We start from the raw sequence: 18,677 nt of genomic DNA, 5'->3' as shown, positions 1-18,677 counted from the left end.
GCCTACGGCCATACTAGTCTGAATACGTCTGATCTCGGAAGCTAAGCAGACTCAGGCCTGGTTAGTACTTGGATGGGAGACTGCCTGGGAATACCAGGTGCTGTAGGCTTTTGCTGCCACCAGAGGCTGCTCAAACCTCTGCACCCTCACACTGCCATTCATCAAGCAACAAACATCCTTTTAGCTGCTCACTCCTGCACACACACTGTCTCTCTCGCTTTCCTCTCACCATCTCTTTGCTGCACATTCTCCTCCTGCGAGTCAAAAGCAAGGGGGCTGGTTGAGATGGCAGAACAAGCACAAGACACAAAACACCATTAAGAGAACAAAACATGATTTTCGCCCAGTCAGGCATGACTCTGAGTGTTCGCTGTTGCCATTATTGGAATCGCATAACTAGGGATGTGGATAGGGCTTTAAACTAAAAAAGTTGTGGGGGTGGAGGGATCAGGTGAAGGGAGATTTAGAAAGCTAAAGTCAAAAGTTGAGGCAATAGAGCAGTATAATGATTTGGGTAAAGGCAATTTGAGAGGGACAGGGAGAGACAGAGAGTTTAACTGAAGTGTATCAGCGAATAAGGTCCATGCAAAGAACTGTAGTTAAAAAAGTAACATTCAAGGCCCTTTATCTGAACGCTTGAAGATTTCATTATAAGATAGATGAACGAGTGGCATAAATAGATCTAAATGGTTTAGATCTAATCGCCATTACAGAGACATGGTTACAGGGTGACCAAGGTTGAGAAATAAGTATTCCAGGATACACAACATTTCCAAAAGGCAGGCAGAATGGAAAACGAGGAGGAGAAGCCCTGATAGTAAAGGAGGACATAAGGACATTAGTGAGAAAGGATCTTGGTTCAGGAAATCAGGAAGTAGGATCATTGTGGGTGGAGATTACGAATAAGAGGATCAGAAAAGGCTGGTGTGAGAAGTTTGTAGAGTCCCTAACAGAGGTTATACCGTTTGACAAAGCGACAGTGAAGGAACGGCAATATATTTCTAAGTCAGGATGGTGAGTGGCTTGGAGGGGAACTTCCAGGTGGTGGTGTTCCCATGTGTCTGCTGCCCTAGTCCTTCTACATGGTAGTTGGAAGTTGCTGTCCAAGGAGGCTTTGTTACTTCATGCAGTGCACCTTATAGGTGGTGCACACTGCTGCTACTGTGCCTTGGTGATTGAGGGAGTGAATTTTTGTGGATGGGGTGCCAATCAAGCAGGCTGCTTTGTCCTGGATGATGTCAAACTTCTTGAGTGTTATTGGAGCTGCACTTATCCAGGCAAGTACAGAGTACTCCATCACACTCCTGACTTGTGCCTTGTACATGGTGGACAGGGAGTCAGGAGGTGAGTTACTCATCACAGGATTCCTAGCCTCTGACCTGCTCTTGTAGCCACAGTATTTATATGGCTAGTCCAATTCAGTTTCTGGTCAATGGCAACCCTCAGGATGTTGATACTGGGGGATTCAGTGATGGTAATACCATTGAATGTCAAGGGGCAATGGTTAGATTCCTTTTTGTTGTAGATGGTCATTGCCGGCACTTGTGTGGCACGAATGTTACTTGCCACTTGTCAGCCCAGGTCTGGATATTGTCCAGGTCTTCCTGCATTTGGACATGGACTGCTTCAGTATCTGAGGAGTCGTGAATTGTGCTGAACATTGCACAATCATCAGCGAACATCCCCACTTCTGACCTTATGATGGAAGAAAGGCCATTGATGAAACAGCCAAAGATGGTTGAGTCTAGGACACTACCCTAAGGAACTCCTGCAGCGATGCCCTGGAGCTGGGATGACTGACCCACAACAACTACACCCATCTTCTATTGTGCTAGGTATGACTCCAACCAGCAGAGAGTTTTCCCCCTGATTCCAGTTTTGCTAGGCTCCTTAATACCTCACGGTCAAATCTGCCTTGATGTCAAGGGCAGTCACTCTCACCTCACCTCGGGAGTTCAGCTCTTTTGTCCATGTTTGAACCAAGGCTTTAATGAAGTGTGGAGTGGTGTGACCCGAGGAGTCGTGAATGGTGTTTTTCATTGTACAATCATCAGCGAACATCCCCACTCCTGATCTTATGATGGAAGGAAAGTCATTGGTGAAGCAGCTAAAGATGATTGGGCTGAGGACACTACCCTGAGGAACTCTTGTAGTGATGTCCTGGAGCTGAGATGATTGACCTCCAACAACCACAGCCATCTTCCTTCGTGCTAGGTATGACTTCAACCAATGGAGAGTTTTCCCCCCTGGTTCCCATTGACTCCAGTTTTGTTAGGGCTCCTTGATGCCATACTCGGTCAAATGCAGTCTTGATGTCAAGGGCAGTCACTCTCACCTTACTTCGGGAATTCAGCTCTTTTGTCCATGTTTGAACCAAGGCTGTAATGAGGTCAGGAGCTGAGTGGCCCAAACTGGGCATCAGTGAGCAGGTTATTGCTAAGCAAGTGCTGCCTGATAGCTCGGTTGATGACCCCTTCCATTACTTTACTGATGATGGAGTAGATTGATGGGCCGGGTTGGATTTGTCCTGCTTTTTGTGTACAGGACATATCTGGACAATTTTTCACATAGCCGGGTAGATGCCAGTGTTGTAGCTGTACTGGAACAGCTTGGCTAGGGGCGCAGCAAGTTCTGGAGTACAAGTCTTCAGTACTATTGCCAGAATATTGTCAGGGCCCACAGCCTTTGCAGTATCCAGTGCCTTCAGCCGTTTCTTGATATCACATGGAATGAATTGAATTGGCTGACGACTGGCACCTGTGATGCTGGGGACCTCCGGAGGAGGCCAAGATGGATCATCCACTCGGCGCTTCTGACTGAACATTGTAGCAAACGCTTAAGCCCTATCTTTTGCACTGATGGGCTGGGCTCCCCCGTCATTGAGGATGGGGATATTTGTGGAGCATTCCTCTGCAGTGAGTTGTTTAATTTTCGACCACCATTCACGACTGGATGTGGCAGGACCGCAGAGCTTAGCTGTGATTGTTGGTTGTGGGATCGCTTAGCTCTGTCTATCGCTTGCTGCTTACGCTGTTTGGCATTCAAGTAGTCCTGTGTTGTAGCTTCACCGGGTTGACACTTCATAATTTTTAGGTATGCCTGGTGCTGCTCCTGGCATGCCCTCCTGCACTCATCATTGAACCAGGGTTGACCCCCTGGCTTGATGGTAATGGTAGAGTGGGGGATATGCCAGACCATGAGGTTACAGATTGTGTTTGAGTACAATTCTGCTGCTGCTGATGGCCCACAGCACCTCATGGATAGCCAGTTTTGAGTTGCTAGATCTGTTCAAAATCTATTCTATTTAGCACGGTGGTAGTGCCACACAACACCTGCTTGGTGGTGCCTTTTATTCTTTTTCCGTTTGGGCCGTATGGAAGCTCTGAGACTGAGGTAGGGTGTTTATGTGGCAAGAACAAGATTGAGTAGTATGCTTAACACTTTTTTTGATGTTGATGGTGTGAGACTTGCTACTAGGGCCTGGCATTCCTTGTGTTTCTGGCACGCTGGCTGGAAGTTGCCATGTGTGCACAGTGGTTTGTGTCCCCCCGCAACTGTTCCATCTTCGTAGTTGGAGGCAGAAGCTCCTCAGACTGTTTTCTGGTACCACTTCCACCAGAGGTGCTATGGTAATTTCATGTGTGGTAGGTTGGTCTGATCTTTGAGGACCTGGAATGATGATGGACAAACCTGCTCCTCAAAAAGAGAGAAGAGATCGCTGGTGAAATCAGAGTCTGAATACTCTAGTGTTTGAGGACTCAGGACTGTGCTGTTTTGGCTGGCTAAAGACAGTGGTGGTCTTGACATCTGCTGCCTGTATGAGATCGAGGGCTACGCAGATATCCCTGCTCAGAAGAGAGAAAGGCTGATTCCAGACAACGTACATCACCTCAAAGATCTGTTTGTTGCCATACCTCAGTGGATCAAGGCTCATACCAATGACCGGGAGTTGGACTCCCCTGCCCTGTAAAGTGGAGTGTCCGTCATTCGAATCCAAAGGCCTTGGAGCAATGGTTCTTTGTCTGACAGGATGGTCACACTGGCACCTGAATCTAATTCAAAATTTGTTAGATGATCATTTACCAGAATGCCAGAATTCCAAAAAGAGCCACATTCTCTGCTGTCACCCAAGAAGCATGGTTGTATGTCTTCAGGGTTTTCGGTCGCGACCTTGTCGATTACCTTAGGGATGTCTGTGCGGTGCTGGGGTTTTGACTTGCACAGTTTACCAGTGGTCCTGTCAGTTGCAGTGGAAGCGTTGGGCAGTGCTCACAGGACACTGATCTTTCCTGTGAGGGTGTGGCGCACCACAGCGCTGGTAAGGTCGCTCCACTGGGCAGTTCAGGAATTGCTTTCCCTGACTTGGATGGCCCCTGAGTTTCTGTGACCTGATATGGTGGACTGAGGGTTGGTTTCTGCCCCAAGCAGTGTTCTCTCCACCTAGGATAGTCCTGTGTTCACGTAGCTCAGACAGTCTAACCAGCTGGATTGCCTTGTCTAGGGTTAGATCATCCTTAGCTTTTAGGAGGTCAGAGAGTGAATCATTTGCAACACCCACAGTGATTCTGACTCGGATGAGCTCAGACTTTAAATCACTGTATTCACACCCTCTGCCAGCCTCTGTAGAGATTGTTTATGAAGGAATCAACAGGTTCCCTGGAGGTTGGACTGTTTCATTAAATTTGGTTCTCTCCAACATTTTATTGGATCTCAGATTGAAATAAACATTGAAGAATTTCAAAATATCATCAAATTTGACAGAAAACACATCGATAACTTGTCATGGAATGATGTTAGCTGCAATTGCCCCAGTCATAAGAACATAATAACATAGGAAATGGGAACAGTAGTAGACCATTCGGCCCCTTGAACCTGCTCCGCCATTCAATAAGATCATGGCTGATCTTGTGTTTCGACTTCCACATTCCCATCTGACCCTGATAACCTTTGATTCCCTTGCCTAACAAGAATCTATCTACCTCTGCCTTAAACATATTCAATGACCCCCACCTCCACCGCCTTCTGAGGCAGAGTTCTAAAGTCGCACAACCCTCAGAAAAAATTTCTCATCTCTGTCCTAAAAGGGCAACTTCTAATTTTAAAACAGTGCCCCCTAGTTCTGGACTCACCCACAAGAGGAAACATCCTTTCAACATCCACCTTGTCAAGGCCGCTCAGGTTCTTGTATACTTCAATCAAATCACCCCTCACTCTTCTAAACTCCAGTGGAAACAAGGCCAATCTGTCCAACCTTTCCTCATAAGACAACCCATTCATTCCAGGTATTGACCTAGTAAACCTCCTAGTCAGATAAAGAAGTGTATTGACTTGTTCTGCTTCTGATTTTTTTATTTAGACCTTTAGCAATGCTGTATCTTAAAAGTCTTTTCCTCCAAAGACTCCAATTCTGTGTCTGGTCTGGGCCACGGGTGAGTACTGGTGGAGCTGGAAGTGTGGAATTGTGATCCATTTTGAAGATTTTTAAAAGTGTGGGTACAGCTTTAAGAGATTGTGGACTTCCAAGATGGTGCCGCTGTTCACTGCTGAACAATGGACCTTCCCACGCTTGCCAGTTTTTGGTGGGCTTTCCAAAATGGCAGCGGCATGCTTCGCCTGAAGAAGAAGGGTCTGCAATGGCTGCAAGGGTTAGCTGGCTGCTGACTTAATTTAATCAGCAGTATAGCATTGCGAGTCGGGAGGCATAGAAAGTCTTGCTGTTTAGGAAATTGGACAGTTGCAAGGTTGTTGGCTGTGCCCCAGAACAAGGTCACGGCCAGTAGCTTAAAGGACCCCTGGCACAAGACAGTGTCAGGGAACCCAGCAAATGCAGGATCGCTTCAAACTCTGCAGGATAATTTGTCATTGGGCAGTTTACAGGCTTTGAAGGTGAGTGCATTTTATTTTGAGTTCTGCTGTCTCCAACCCTTGGCACTGATCAGAGGTGCATTATTTTTTAACCTGAACAAGTGAACCACTTTTTTGCAGGGAGGAGTTGTCTAGTTATTATGTTTCCCTCCAGAGCTGCCTGCGCCGCTGGAGCAAGGGAAGGGGTGGGGGAGAAGGGCCAAACCAGCCCCTAGCCTCAATATGTAGTGTCTGATCAATGTGAGCAGCTGATGCCTACACCTGGTAAGAATAGCAAGCCAAGCCAGACAAGCATAGCCTGGGAGGGGGTGGCTGAGGAGCTCAGCAGTGTTGGGTTGGTCAGAAGGAAATAGTCCCAATGACAGAAAAGGCTCAATGACCTAATGAGGGTAGCCAGGGTGAGTAAGGCCTCAGTATGTGCAATCCTGCACCAATGTGCTACAGGGTCGCTCGCAAATGTAGAAGGAAAGTCAGTTTGGTTGGGCCTCAAAGGCAGCATGATTCAACAAGCACATAGCTGTCTTCAACAATGTCATTGTGTATTTAAAGCTTTGGTTCAGTTGTAGGCTGGGTTGTTGGCAGAATGAGCATATGACAATGAGCACAGCATCCAGGCTGGCACGCACTCAGCTAATAATGGGTAGGCAACATGCCATAAAATAATTAGAAACTGCTCATGTGCACTCTTACACATCTTTTCAGGAGAAGGGAGACCACAATGTCCATCTCTCTCAGATACATTTTAGCCCTGGGAGATGGCCAGGGACAATATATAGCACTCAGTAGCTGGGAAAAGGCCTTTAACTCATGATTTTAATATGGATAGTCTGCTCATTCAAATAAGACTCCCAGCAGTAACAGATCTACTAACTACTAATATACATATATACAGTAGAAGGTACAGGTATGGAGCTGACTCCGTCCTCAGCCTTTATACAGTTTACATCTCTATCCATCTCTAGATCAACCCTGGCTCTGGGTCATGTGCCTCTTACATCAGTGTGAGGGTGGTATGGTACTCAGTTCAACATTAACCCTCTATGTACTAGACTCTATTACTATAGTAATTAATATTAGCAGAGAGGAAATATTGGAGAAATCTAAGGAATTAAAAGCTGACAAATTCCCCAGAACCTGATGGTCTACATAAGTGACCTACACTATTTTTAAGCAATGGCCACTTTAGTAAAAAACCTGCATTGTGAGAGCCACATTGACTACTATAATAGAGCCTATTGCCTGATTCACTCCTGCTTGTGATAACACAAAAGGAGATTAATCGAAAAGCAGAATACATTGTTCTTTCTGGGTGAATGCAAGCTTGAAGTGGACTGACTGGCCTCGCGTCAGTGCTAGGGTGAAGGATTTACCTGCAGAATGTCCTTCTCTCTCCTGGTGAGCTAGTGAGCTGGTGGCATCCTCCTGTATGCCACATCCTACTGCGATGGTGGCAGCCCCCTGAACACTTCCAGTAGCCAACTGCATTGCAATGCCAGGGGGTGCCTCCCAGGGTGGAGGCCACTGTCAGGATCTGCTCACTCCTGAAGGAGCGGGCCCATTTCCTGGATACAAATGGATCTCCCACGCACACACTCACTCACTCTCCTCAGTCACACACACACAGTCTCTGTCCCCTCCTCACACACACACTCTCTATCCCACCCACACACACACTCACACTCTGTCCCACCCACACACACACACTCACACCCTGTCCCACCCACACACACACACACTCTGTCCCCCACACACACAGTCCCACACACACACACAGTCCCTCACACGCACGCACATATGCACACTCTGTCCCACACACACACACACACAAACTGTGTCCCACACACACACTCTCTCTGTTCTCACTGAAGGGATATGACAACTTTGAAGCAGGAAAAAGGTAGAAGTTTAAACTCAGGCAGAAGACTCAATTTCCTGTGGAAGTTCAGCTTGAACCAAGCAGAGCCAGTAGCCTGCAGGGTGAGAGAAAATTCTTTTAAATTTCCAGGCTAGCCAGCCTTGTGAACCCTCTGTTTAATTCTATCATGCAGAAACACGGTTAATTTCAGTCACTAGCCCGGAGCCTGACTTGGCCTCCTCCCCACGAGTCCAGAACGGAATGAAAAAAAACAAAATGATGGAGAATTTTTTTTTTCGTGAAGTCGAGTACCTCGCAATTCTTTGGCCTGTCCAGTGAGATTTCAGTCCTGTTGACCTGTTCCCTACCCACAGCATGCCTTTGCAAAGCGAGAAGTCCCTCGGCAGCCCTCTGACCCCACCGCCATTTTGGGCTCTTGCGTAACCGCCATTTTGAAATTTGCGCCAAAACCCAGGAAGCGCGTGAGAATCCCTTCGTCATTATAACTGGCAACACCATATTGAAATCCTCTTCTCTCAAAGCTACACCTACACTAAGAATTTTATGGATCACTATTCTTCATTCCCACCTCCAATGGACTTCACCTATAGCCCTGATCAGTCCCAAAATTGGAGTTATTGGAGAAAAAGATTTGAGGTATACCACTGCTGCAGGATTAAATTTTAAAAATTGGAGACGGAACAAGTTAGCACATTACTTTATTCCATATTCCATTCTAATCGCAGATGACATCATTGCAAGTCAAGCCGTACTTGAGTCAGCTGCTAAATTTGACGATGTCTTAAAATCTTTTGACCTTTTCTTCAGCCTGAGATCCAATAAAATCCTGGAACGCACCAAATTTAACAGGATAATTCCAGCAGCCTGGGGAATCTGTCAATTCCTTCACCAATGATCTCAACCACATGGCAGAAGGGTGTGAGTATGGCAGTTTAAAATCTGAACTCTTCCAACTCAGAATCATGGTGAGTGTGGCGGACAATTCACTCTCTGACCTCCTCCAAGCCAAAGATGATCTTACCCTCGACAAAGCTGTCTAGCAGGTTAGACACTGAGCTGCGTGACCAGCACAGGACCATTCTCAGGAGAGAGAACACTTCATGGGGCTGAAGCCACACCTCAGTCCACCATTTCAAGCCACAGAAGCGCAGGGACTGCCCAAGTCAGTCACACCTGAACCACTCTGCTAAATGACCATGCCAGTGCTCAAAGCATCCTCACAGGAAAGACCAATATCCTGCCAATACTAGCCAGTGATCACTGCCACAGACAAAGACATTTGAAGCAGGAAAAAGGTAGAAGTTTAAACTCAGGCAGGCGACTCAATTTCCTGTGCAAGTCGTGACCCCAGCATCGCACAGGCAACCCGAAGGTTATCCATGAGGTCAAGGCCAGCGACTAGAATATAGGGACAGCCTCTCTTCTTGGGCGACATCAGGCGATGCAGCTCTTCACTCTGGAATGCAGACAGCATGGTGAATAGCCATTTCATCAACTTTAAGTTAGATTCTGGTGCCGGAGTGACACTGCTATATGATGAGTAACCATGGCCCCAAGTCCCCTGGGCCCGAAAGCGAAGATAGAGAGAAACTATTTCTTCTGGCTGGGCTTGGTCTACAAATTAGAGCCATGCCTTTCAGGAGTGTAATTAGAAAACTCTTCCACACACAAAGGGTAGAACTCTCTTCTGCAAAAGGCAATCAATGCTAGATCGATGGTAAATTTTAAGTCTCAGATTGGTAGGTATTAATGATGGGGTGGGGGTGGTGGGGAAAGGCAAGGATATGGAGTTTGATGGCAGATGAGCCATGATTCATTGAATGGTGGGATAGCCTCAAGGGGCCAAATAGCCTACCTCTGTTCTTCTGCTCCTAATGAAGGGAAAGGATTGTAATTTGAGCCTGTGGGGACAACCACCAAGAGAGTAAGCTGGGGAAGGGCGGGGTGTGGGGGTGCAAAAAACAGAAGAAAAATCCATTGGTACAGTAGAATTCTATCAAATAATCTCAGTATCAGTGCTGTGTGCCTTCAAGTAGCCAGAAAGCCAGTCAGCAAATGCCTACGGCCATACTAGTCTGAACACGCCCGATCTCGTCTGATCTCGGAAGCTAAGCAGACTCAGGCCTGGTTAGTACTTGGATGGGAGACCGCCTGGGAATACCAGGTGCAGTAGGCTTTTGCTGCCACCAGAGGCTGCTCAAACCTCTGCACCCTCACACTGCCATTCATCAAGCAACAAACATCCTTTTAGCTGCTCACTCCTGCACACACACTCTCTGAGAGCGAGAGGCTTTCCTCTCACCATCTCTTTGCTGCACATTCTCCCCCTGCGAGACGAAAGTAAGGGGGCTGGTTGAGATGGTAGAACAAGCACAAGGCGCAACGCCAAGTCTTTCATTAAAGAGAACAAAACATGACTTTTGCCCACTCACGCATTATGAACGTTCATTGTTGCCACTTTCATGGCCATGCCATTCTGTTTTATAACAAACTTATAACTAGGGGTGTAGATACAGCTTTAAACTAAAAAAACAGCTGTGGGTGGGGGTTGGGCAAGGGATCGGGTGAAGGGAAATTTAGAAAGCGAAAGCTAAAAGTTGAAGCAAGAGGCCAGTGTAATGATTTGGGTAAAGGAAAGTAGAATGGGACAAGAAGGAACAGACAGCTTATATCTGTAATACTGCATCATCGAATAAGGTCAATTCAAGGAATAGGAGTAAAAAATACACAAGTTCAAGACTCTTTATATGAAAGTGAGAAGCATTCACTATAAGAGAGATGAACTAGTGGCATAAATAGAGATAATTGGCTTAAACCTAATCACCATTACAGAGGCATGGTTACAGGGTGAGCAAGGTTGGTAAATAAATATTCCAGGGTACACAGTATCTCCGAAAGACAGGCAGAATGGAAAATAAGGAGTAGTAGTTCTGATAGCAAAGGATGACATAAGGACATTAGTGAGGAAGGATCTTTGTTCAGAAAATCAGAAAGTAGAATCAGTGTGGGTGGAGATTAGAAATAACAGGGTCAGAAAAAGTTGGTGTGAGGAATTTGTACAGTCCCTTACAGAGGTTATACTGTTAGACAGAGCACTAAAGGAGAAAGAACTTGAGCTTGTAAGAAAGGGAATGTCATAATTGTGGGGCTTTTAATCTTGATATAGGCTGGACAAATGAAATTGGCAAAGGTTGTCTGGAAGAGGAATTTGTAGAATAATTTCATGATAGTTTCCTGAAACAATCCATTGTGGAACCAATTGGGGATAAAGGTGTTTTAGACCAAGCATTGTGCAATGAGGCAGGTTTAATTTGTAATCTCACAATCAGTGATCCTGTGGGGAAAAGTGATGGTACCATTGAATTCCACATTAAGTTTGAAAGCAACATAATCCAGTGCCAGGCAAGAATCTTGTAATTAAACAAAGCCAATTACTTAGGAATGAGGGGAGAGCTGGCTAAGGTTGATTGGGTAAATAGACTACAATAAATGGCAGTAAATAGATATTAGGATATATTTAAAGAAACAAATGCGTTCAACGAAAATGCATTCTATTAAAAAAATCAAAAACTGAGCAAGAAACATCCATGTATGGCTTTTTAAGGATACTATTAGATTAAAGGAAGAGGCTTATAATGTTGCAAAGACCAGCAGTAAGGCTGACCAATGAGTGTGTTTAACAAACCAGCAAAGGGCCACCAAAAAGTTGATAAAAAGGGAACTAATAAGATGACAGTTAACTAGCCTGGAGCAAAGGCCTCTGGCCGGCAACATGTCAGAATCCATGAGGAAAAGCATCATCACCCTCATCTACAAGCAGAAGGGGGAAAGGGAGGAAATTAAAAATTGGCGACCCATTTCACTGTTGAATGTGGACTATAAGATTCTGTCCAAAGTCATCGCCAATCGGGTCAAATCCGCTCTGGAATTGGTGATCCACCCTGACCAGACCTGCGCTGTGCCGGGCAGGAAGATCTCTGACAGCCTTGCGCTACTCAGGGATATGATTGCCTATGTGCAGGACAGGGGTGTGGATACCTGCCTCATCAGCCTGGATCAGGAGAAGGCCTTTGACAGAATATCACACACCTACATGGTGGATGTGCTCTCCAAAATGGGGTTTGGGGAGGGAATCCGCAACTGGATCCAACTGCTCTACACTAACATCAGTAACGCAGTTTCAATCAATGGGTGGGAATCAGAAAGCTTTCCTATTAAATCTGGAGTCAGGCAGGGCTGCCCTCTCTCCCCTGTCCTTTTTGTGTGTTGCATAGAACCTTTTTCTGAGTCCATCAGGAAGGATCCGGGCATAAGAGGAGTGACGATCCCAGGCAGTGGAGGCACTCAGGTCAAAGCCTCCCTGTACATGGACGATGTCGCCATCTTCTGCTCCGATCCGCTGTCGGCGCGCAGACTGATCCACATCTGTGACCAGTTCGAACTGGCCTCAGGAGCCAAGGTAAATCATGGGAAGAGCGACGCCATGTTCTTTGGGAACTGGGCTGTCCGATTCTTTGTCCCCTTCACCATTAGGGCTGACGGCCTGAAGGTGCTGGGGATGTGGGTCGGAGGTGCCGGGGCATACGTTAGAAACTGGAAAGAGCGAGTGTCTATGGTAAAAAGGAAACTGGGCATGTGGGAGCGACGCTCCCTCTCCATTGCGGATAAGAACCTGGTCATCAGGTGTGAGGCACTCCCGCTGTTGCTGTACGTGGAGGTCTGGCCCATTCCACACTCCTGCATGGTGGCGATCACCCGAGCCATCTTTCACTTTATCTGGAGGTCAAAAATGGATCGTGTCCGCAGGGACGCGATGTACAAGCCTCTAGATAGGGGGGGAAAAAACATGCCCAACATCGCCCTCATCCTGATGGCCCCCTTTGTGTGCGGCTGCATCAAGCTGTGCGTAGACCCCTGGTACGCAAACACCAAGTGTCACTACGTGCTGAGGTTCTACCTGTCCCCGGTGTTGTGAAGGATGGGTCTGGCCACACTGCCGCGGAACGCTCCTAGTAGTTGGACCGTGCCATACCACCTGTCCTTCATGGAAAAATTGATGCAGAGAAACACCTTTGACCACAAGTCCATCAGGCAGTGGTCAGTACATAACGTCCTAGAGGTCCTGAGGGAAAAGGAGATGGTGGATCCTGTCGGATGTTTCCCCGAGCAGACTGTCAAAGTTATTTGGCAGAATGCCTCATCGCCAGAACTTTCCAACAAGCACCAAGATGTAGCTTAGCTGGTGGTGAGAAAGGCCCTCCCCGTCAGATCCTTCCAACGCCAGGAGTCTCACCCTCTGCACATTGCCCTCGAGGTGGCTGTGGTGGGGACGAGACCGTTGTTCACCTCCTTGTGGATTGTGCCTTTGCAAAGATCTGGAGAGAGATGCAGTGGTTTCTGTCGAGGTTCATCCCGAGCAGTTCTGTGACACAGGACTCTGTGCTCTATGGGCTGTTCCCAGGGACACATGCAGAGACAAACATCAACTGCAGCTGGAGGATCATCAACTCAGTGAAAGACGCTCTTTGGTCTGCCTGAAACTTGTTGGTCTTCCAGTGCAAAGAGTTGTCCCTGACCGAGTGTTGCAGACTGGCACATTGCAAGGTCCAGGACTACATGCTGAGAGACGCACTAAAGCTTGGGGCATCCACTGCAAAGGCGCAATGGGAAAAGGTCGCTGCCTAAGACCTTTCTGCCATAGTGCACTGAGGGGCTGGGAATTGTTTAGAGCCCCTAGGGCTGTATAGCTCACAATGAATGTATGCATTGAATACTAATTGTATTATAATTGTATTGAAGCACCTCAGAGTGCAACATGATGTATGTTGATAACTCCAATACCATTGCACTGTCTGATTGTCTGTAATGACCATATTGAAATGATTGTAATCTTCATTGATTGTATTGAAGCACCTCGTGGTCCATGTGTAAAAGTTGAATCTGATTGCACTTTTTGTGATGGCGATTTTGAAATGTTTTGTAACATTCTTCCAGATATTTTATGAATAAAGTATATTTTTCAAAAAAAAAGATTGGTTAGTAGGCATGATGGATAAAGAGGAGAGTAGTGAAAATGCATGTTTGTCCCTTAGAAGCAGAGACAGGAGGGATTATCAGGGAACAAGGAAATGGCAGAGGTGTTGAAGAAATATTGTGTGTCTGTCATCAACGTAGAAAACACAATTTGTATACCAGAAATGGAGGATCACCAAGGGGCTAACAAGACTGTGGAATGAAGGTAATTAATATCAGCAGAAAGAAAGTATTGGAGAAACAACTTAAGGGACTAAAAGCTGACCAATTCCCTAGAACCTGCTGATCTACATTCTAGGATTCTAAACCAGGTAGCTGCAGAGATTGTGGATGTATGGGTTCGGATTTGCAAACTCTATACATTCTGGAATGGGCCCCAGAGGATTGAAAGTTTGCAAAGATAATACTGCTATTCTAGAAAGGAGCGAGAGAAAGAAACAGGACAGTTGCCGACATCAGTTGTTAGGAAAATTCTGGAACCTATTATCAAGGAACTCTTATCTATACACTTGGAAAATCATAGTATGATCAGACAGTGTCAACATGGTTTTATGAACGGGAAATTGTGTCTGACAGCAAGAGCTTTTTCCTGATGTAAATGGTTGGATGGATGAAGGGGAAGCAATTGATCTCATAAACTAGGATTTGCAAACTGCATTTAATTTTGGACTGAAATGAGGAGAAGATTCAACACTCAAAAGGTTGTGAATCTTTGGAATGTCGTCTACCCAACAAGTTTGGGGGCCGCTCTATCGTTGAGCATAATATCAGACGGATATTGATAGATTTTCAATCTCTCAGGAAGTCAAAGGAGGAATTTGGAGCTGAGGTAAAACAGCCATGATTGAATTGAATGGTGGAGCTGGTTCGAGGGGCCTAATGTACTTCTCTTGCTTCTTTTATGTTCTTATGCCTTAATAATGATAGGATGATGAGCAATAGACAAAAAAATAACAGCAGAGATTATGACCTGAAAATGTTTGACGTCACTGTTGAATCCAGAACATTGTAAAGTGAAAGAAAAAGCAAAAACAGAAGCAGAAACATAATGAACAAGGCATGTGGAAAACTGACCTTTATATCAAGAGGACTAGAACACAAGGGGGTTAAAGTTATGCTTCAGCTATACAAAGCCCTGTGATTAGACCGACCTGGAGGACTGGGAGCAGTTTTGGGCTCCACAGTTGGTTGGCCTTGGAGGGAGTGCAGCGTAAACCCACCAGAATGATATCTGACTCCAAAAGGTTAATTATGAGGAGAGATTATACAAAGTAGGGTTGTATTCCTTGGAATTTAGAAGGTCAAGAGGTGATTTGATTGATGTTTTCAAGATATTAAGGGGAACAGGTAGAATGAATAGAGAAACTATTTCTGCTGGTTGGGGAGTCTAGGAACCAGGGGGGTCTACAAATTCAAGCCATATCATTCAGGAGTGAAATTAGAAAACACTTCCACACACAAAGGGTCGTAGAGTTTCAGAAATTTGTGATACGGAAGGCAATTAATGCTAGATCTATGGTCAACTTTTAATCTGAGATTGGTAGGCTTTTTTTAAGCAAAGGCATTAATGATGGGGGGTGGGGGGGGGGTACGGCAAGGCAAGGATATGGAGTTCAAAGGCAGATGAACCATGATTCATTGAATGGTGGGATAGACTAGAGGGTCCAAATAGCCTACCTGTTGCTGTGTTCCTGATGAAGGGAAAGGTTTGTGATTTGTGTCTGTGGGGGCAGAGCAGCAAGAGAGTAAAGTGCAGGGGAAAGAAGTGAAATTAAATCTTTTGGTGCATTAGAATGCTTTCAAATGCAAGCAGAGTCAGAGCTGTGTGCCTTCAAGTAGCCAGAAAACCAGTCAGCAAATGCCTACGGCCATACTAGTCTGAACACGCCCGATCTCGTCTGATCTCGGAAGCTAAGCAGATTCAGGCCTGGTTAGTACTTGGATGGGAGACCGCCTGGGAATACCAGGTGCAGTAGGCTTTTGCTGCCACCAGAGGCTGCTCAAACCTCTGCACCCTCACACTGCCATTCATCAAGCAACAAACATCCTTTTAGCTGCTCACTCCTGCACACACACTGTCTCTCTCTCGCTTTCCTCTCACCATCTCTTTGCTGCACATTCTCCCCCTGCGAGACGAAAGTAAGGGGACTGGTTGAGATGGCAGAACAAGCACAAGGCGCAACGCCAAGTCTTTCACTAAAGAGCACAAAACATGACTTTTGCCCACTTGCGCACCATGAACGTTCATTGTTGCCACTTTCATGACCATACCATTCTGTTTTATAACAAACTTATAACTAGGGGTGTAGATACAGCTTTAAACTAAAAAAAAACAGCTGTGGATGGGGGTGGGGGTTGGGCAAGGGATCAGGTGAAGGGAGATTTAGAAAGCGAAATCTAAAAGTCAAAGCAAGAGGCCAGTGTAATGATTTGGGTAAATGAAAGTAGAATGGGACAAAAAGGAACAGCCAGCTTATATCTGTAATACTGCATCATCGAATAAGGTCAATTCAAGAAATAGGAGTAAAAAATACACAAGTTCAAGACTCTTTAAATGAAGTGAGAAGCATTCACTATGAGAGAGATGAACTAGTGGCATAAATAGAGAAAATTGGCTTAGACCTAATCACCATTACAGAGGCATGGTTACAGGGTGAGCAAGCTTGGTAAATAAATATTCCAGGGTACACAGTATCTGCAAAAGACAGGCTGAATGGAAAATACGGAGTAGTAGTTCTGATAGCAAAGGATGACATAAGGACATTAATGAGGAAGGATCTTGGTTCAGAAGATCAGCATGTCGAATCAGTATGGCTGAAGATTAAGACTAAAAGAATCAAGTAAAGCTGGTGAGAGAAGTTTTTGGAATCATCTAACAAAAGTTTCATCTTGATAGAAACTGCGTAAATGAACGTGACAAAGGTTGTCTGGAAGAGGAATGTGTAGAACGGTCTCACAATAGATTCCTGAATCTATAAGTTCTGGAATCAAGTAACGATAAAGCTATTTTAAATCTAGCATTGTGCAATGAGGCAGGTTTAATTTGTAATCTCATAGTAAAAGATCTGGGGAAAATGATGGTAGGATTAAATTCAGTATTAAGTTTGAAAGCAACTTAATCCAGTCCCAGGCAAGAATCTTGAAATTAAACAAAGAAAATGACTTCGGTATGAGGGGTGAGCTGGCTAAGGTTGATTTAGTAAATCGACCACAATGTATGGTGGCAAATAAACATTTAAAGAAAGAATTCACAGAATCTCACAGTGCAGTACAGGCCCTTCGGCCCATTGAGTCTGCACCGACACGTGAGAAACACCTGACCTACCTACCTACTTCCATTTACCAGCACTTGGCCCATAGCCCTGAATGTTATGACGTACCAAGTGCTCATCCAGGTACTTTTTAAAGGATGTGAGGCAACCCGCCTCCACCACCCTTCCAGGCAGCGCATTCCAGACCGTCAACACCCTCTGGGTTAAAAAGTTTTTCCTCAAATCCCCCCCTAAGCCTCCTGCCCCTCACCTTGAACTTATGTCCCCTCGTGACTGACCCTTCAACCAAGGGGAACAGCTGCTCCCTATCCACCCTGTCCATGCCCCTCATAATCTTGTACACCTCGATAAGGTCGCCCCTCAGTCTTCTCTGCTCCAACGAAAACAACCCAAGTCTATCCAACCTCTCTTCATAACTTAAATGTTTCATCCCAGGCAACATCCTGGTGAATCTCCTCTGCACCCCCTCCAGTGCAATCACATCCTTCCTATAATGTGGCGACCAGAACTGCACACAGTACTCCAGTTGTGGCCTCACCAAGGTTCTATACAACTCCAACATGATCTCCCTACTTTTGTAATCTATGCCTCGATTGATAAAGGCAAGTGTCCCATATGCCTTTTTCACCACCCCACTAACATGCCCCTCCGCCTTCAGAGATCTATGGATACACACGCCAAGGTCCCTTTGTTCCTCAGAACTTCCTAGTGTCATGCCGTTCATTGAATACTTCCTTGTTACATTACTCCTTCCAAAGTGTATCACCCCACACTTTTCAGGATTAAATTCCATCTGGTTCCATCAAAATGAACAATGAAAATACATTCCGTTAAAAATCAAAAACTGAGTAAGAATCATCCATCTGTGGCTTAGTAAGGAAGTTAAGGATAATATTAGATGAAAAGATGAGGCTTATAATGTTGTAACGACTCGCAGTCAGCCTGACGATTGAGAGTGTTTCACAAACCAGTAAAGGGCCACCAAAAAGTTGATAAAGAGAGAAATAATAAAATGACAGTTAACTAGCTTGGAACATAAAAACAGATTAGTATGTATGATGGATAAAGAGGAGAGTAGTGAAAATGCATGTTTGTCCCTTAGAAGCAGAGACAGGAGAGATTATCAGAGGGAACAAGGAAATGGCAGAGAGTTTGAAGAAATATTATGTGTCTGTCATCAGTGTAGAAGACACAAGTTGTATACCGGAAATAGAGGATCACCAAGAGGCTAACAAGACTGTGGAATTTTAGGGAATTAATATCAGCTAAAAGCTGACAAATCCTCCAGGACCTGATGGTCTCCTTAAGTTCTAAGCCAGGGAGCTGCAGAGGTTGTGATGCAATGGTTCTGATTTTGCAAATTCCCCGAGATCCCAGATTGGCCCCAGTGGATTGAAAGTTTGCAGAGATAATACCACTATTCAAGAAAGGAGGAAGAGAGAAAAGAGGACAGTTACCCGACATCAGGGGAGGCAGTGAATCATCTTGGACTAGAAATCCAGAGACCCAGGGTAATGCTCTGGGAACCCAGGTTCAAGTCCCACCACGGCAGATGGTGGAATTTGAATTCAACATAAAATCTGGAATTAAAAGTCTAATGATGACCATGAAATGATTGTCGGAAGCACCCA

The 18,677-nt window shown here is 45.5% G+C and overlaps 2 non-coding genes and 1 pseudogene across 2 annotated transcripts; all 3 read left to right on the top strand.

Moving 5' to 3' along the window:
- LOC144685132 (5S ribosomal RNA) lies at positions 1-109 on the top strand (annotated as a pseudogene).
- A 9,689-nt stretch (positions 110-9,798) lies between these two features.
- On the top strand, positions 9,799-9,917 carry LOC144685126 (5S ribosomal RNA). The gene has a single exon (XR_013577638.1). It is a non-coding gene; the product is annotated as a 5S ribosomal RNA (ribosomal RNA).
- Positions 9,918-15,634: 5,717 nt separating this feature from the next.
- Positions 15,635-15,753, top strand: LOC144685130 (5S ribosomal RNA). The gene has a single exon (XR_013577642.1). It is a non-coding gene; the product is annotated as a 5S ribosomal RNA (ribosomal RNA).
- Positions 15,754-18,677: the final 2,924 nt, after the last annotated feature.

Source organism: Cetorhinus maximus, chromosome 9 (genome assembly GCF_964194155.1).
Source record: "Cetorhinus maximus chromosome 9, sCetMax3.hap1.1, whole genome shotgun sequence".
Classification (NCBI taxonomy): Eukaryota; Metazoa; Chordata; class Chondrichthyes; order Lamniformes; family Cetorhinidae; genus Cetorhinus; species Cetorhinus maximus.
This window is presented reverse-complemented; position numbering and strand designations above follow the sequence as displayed.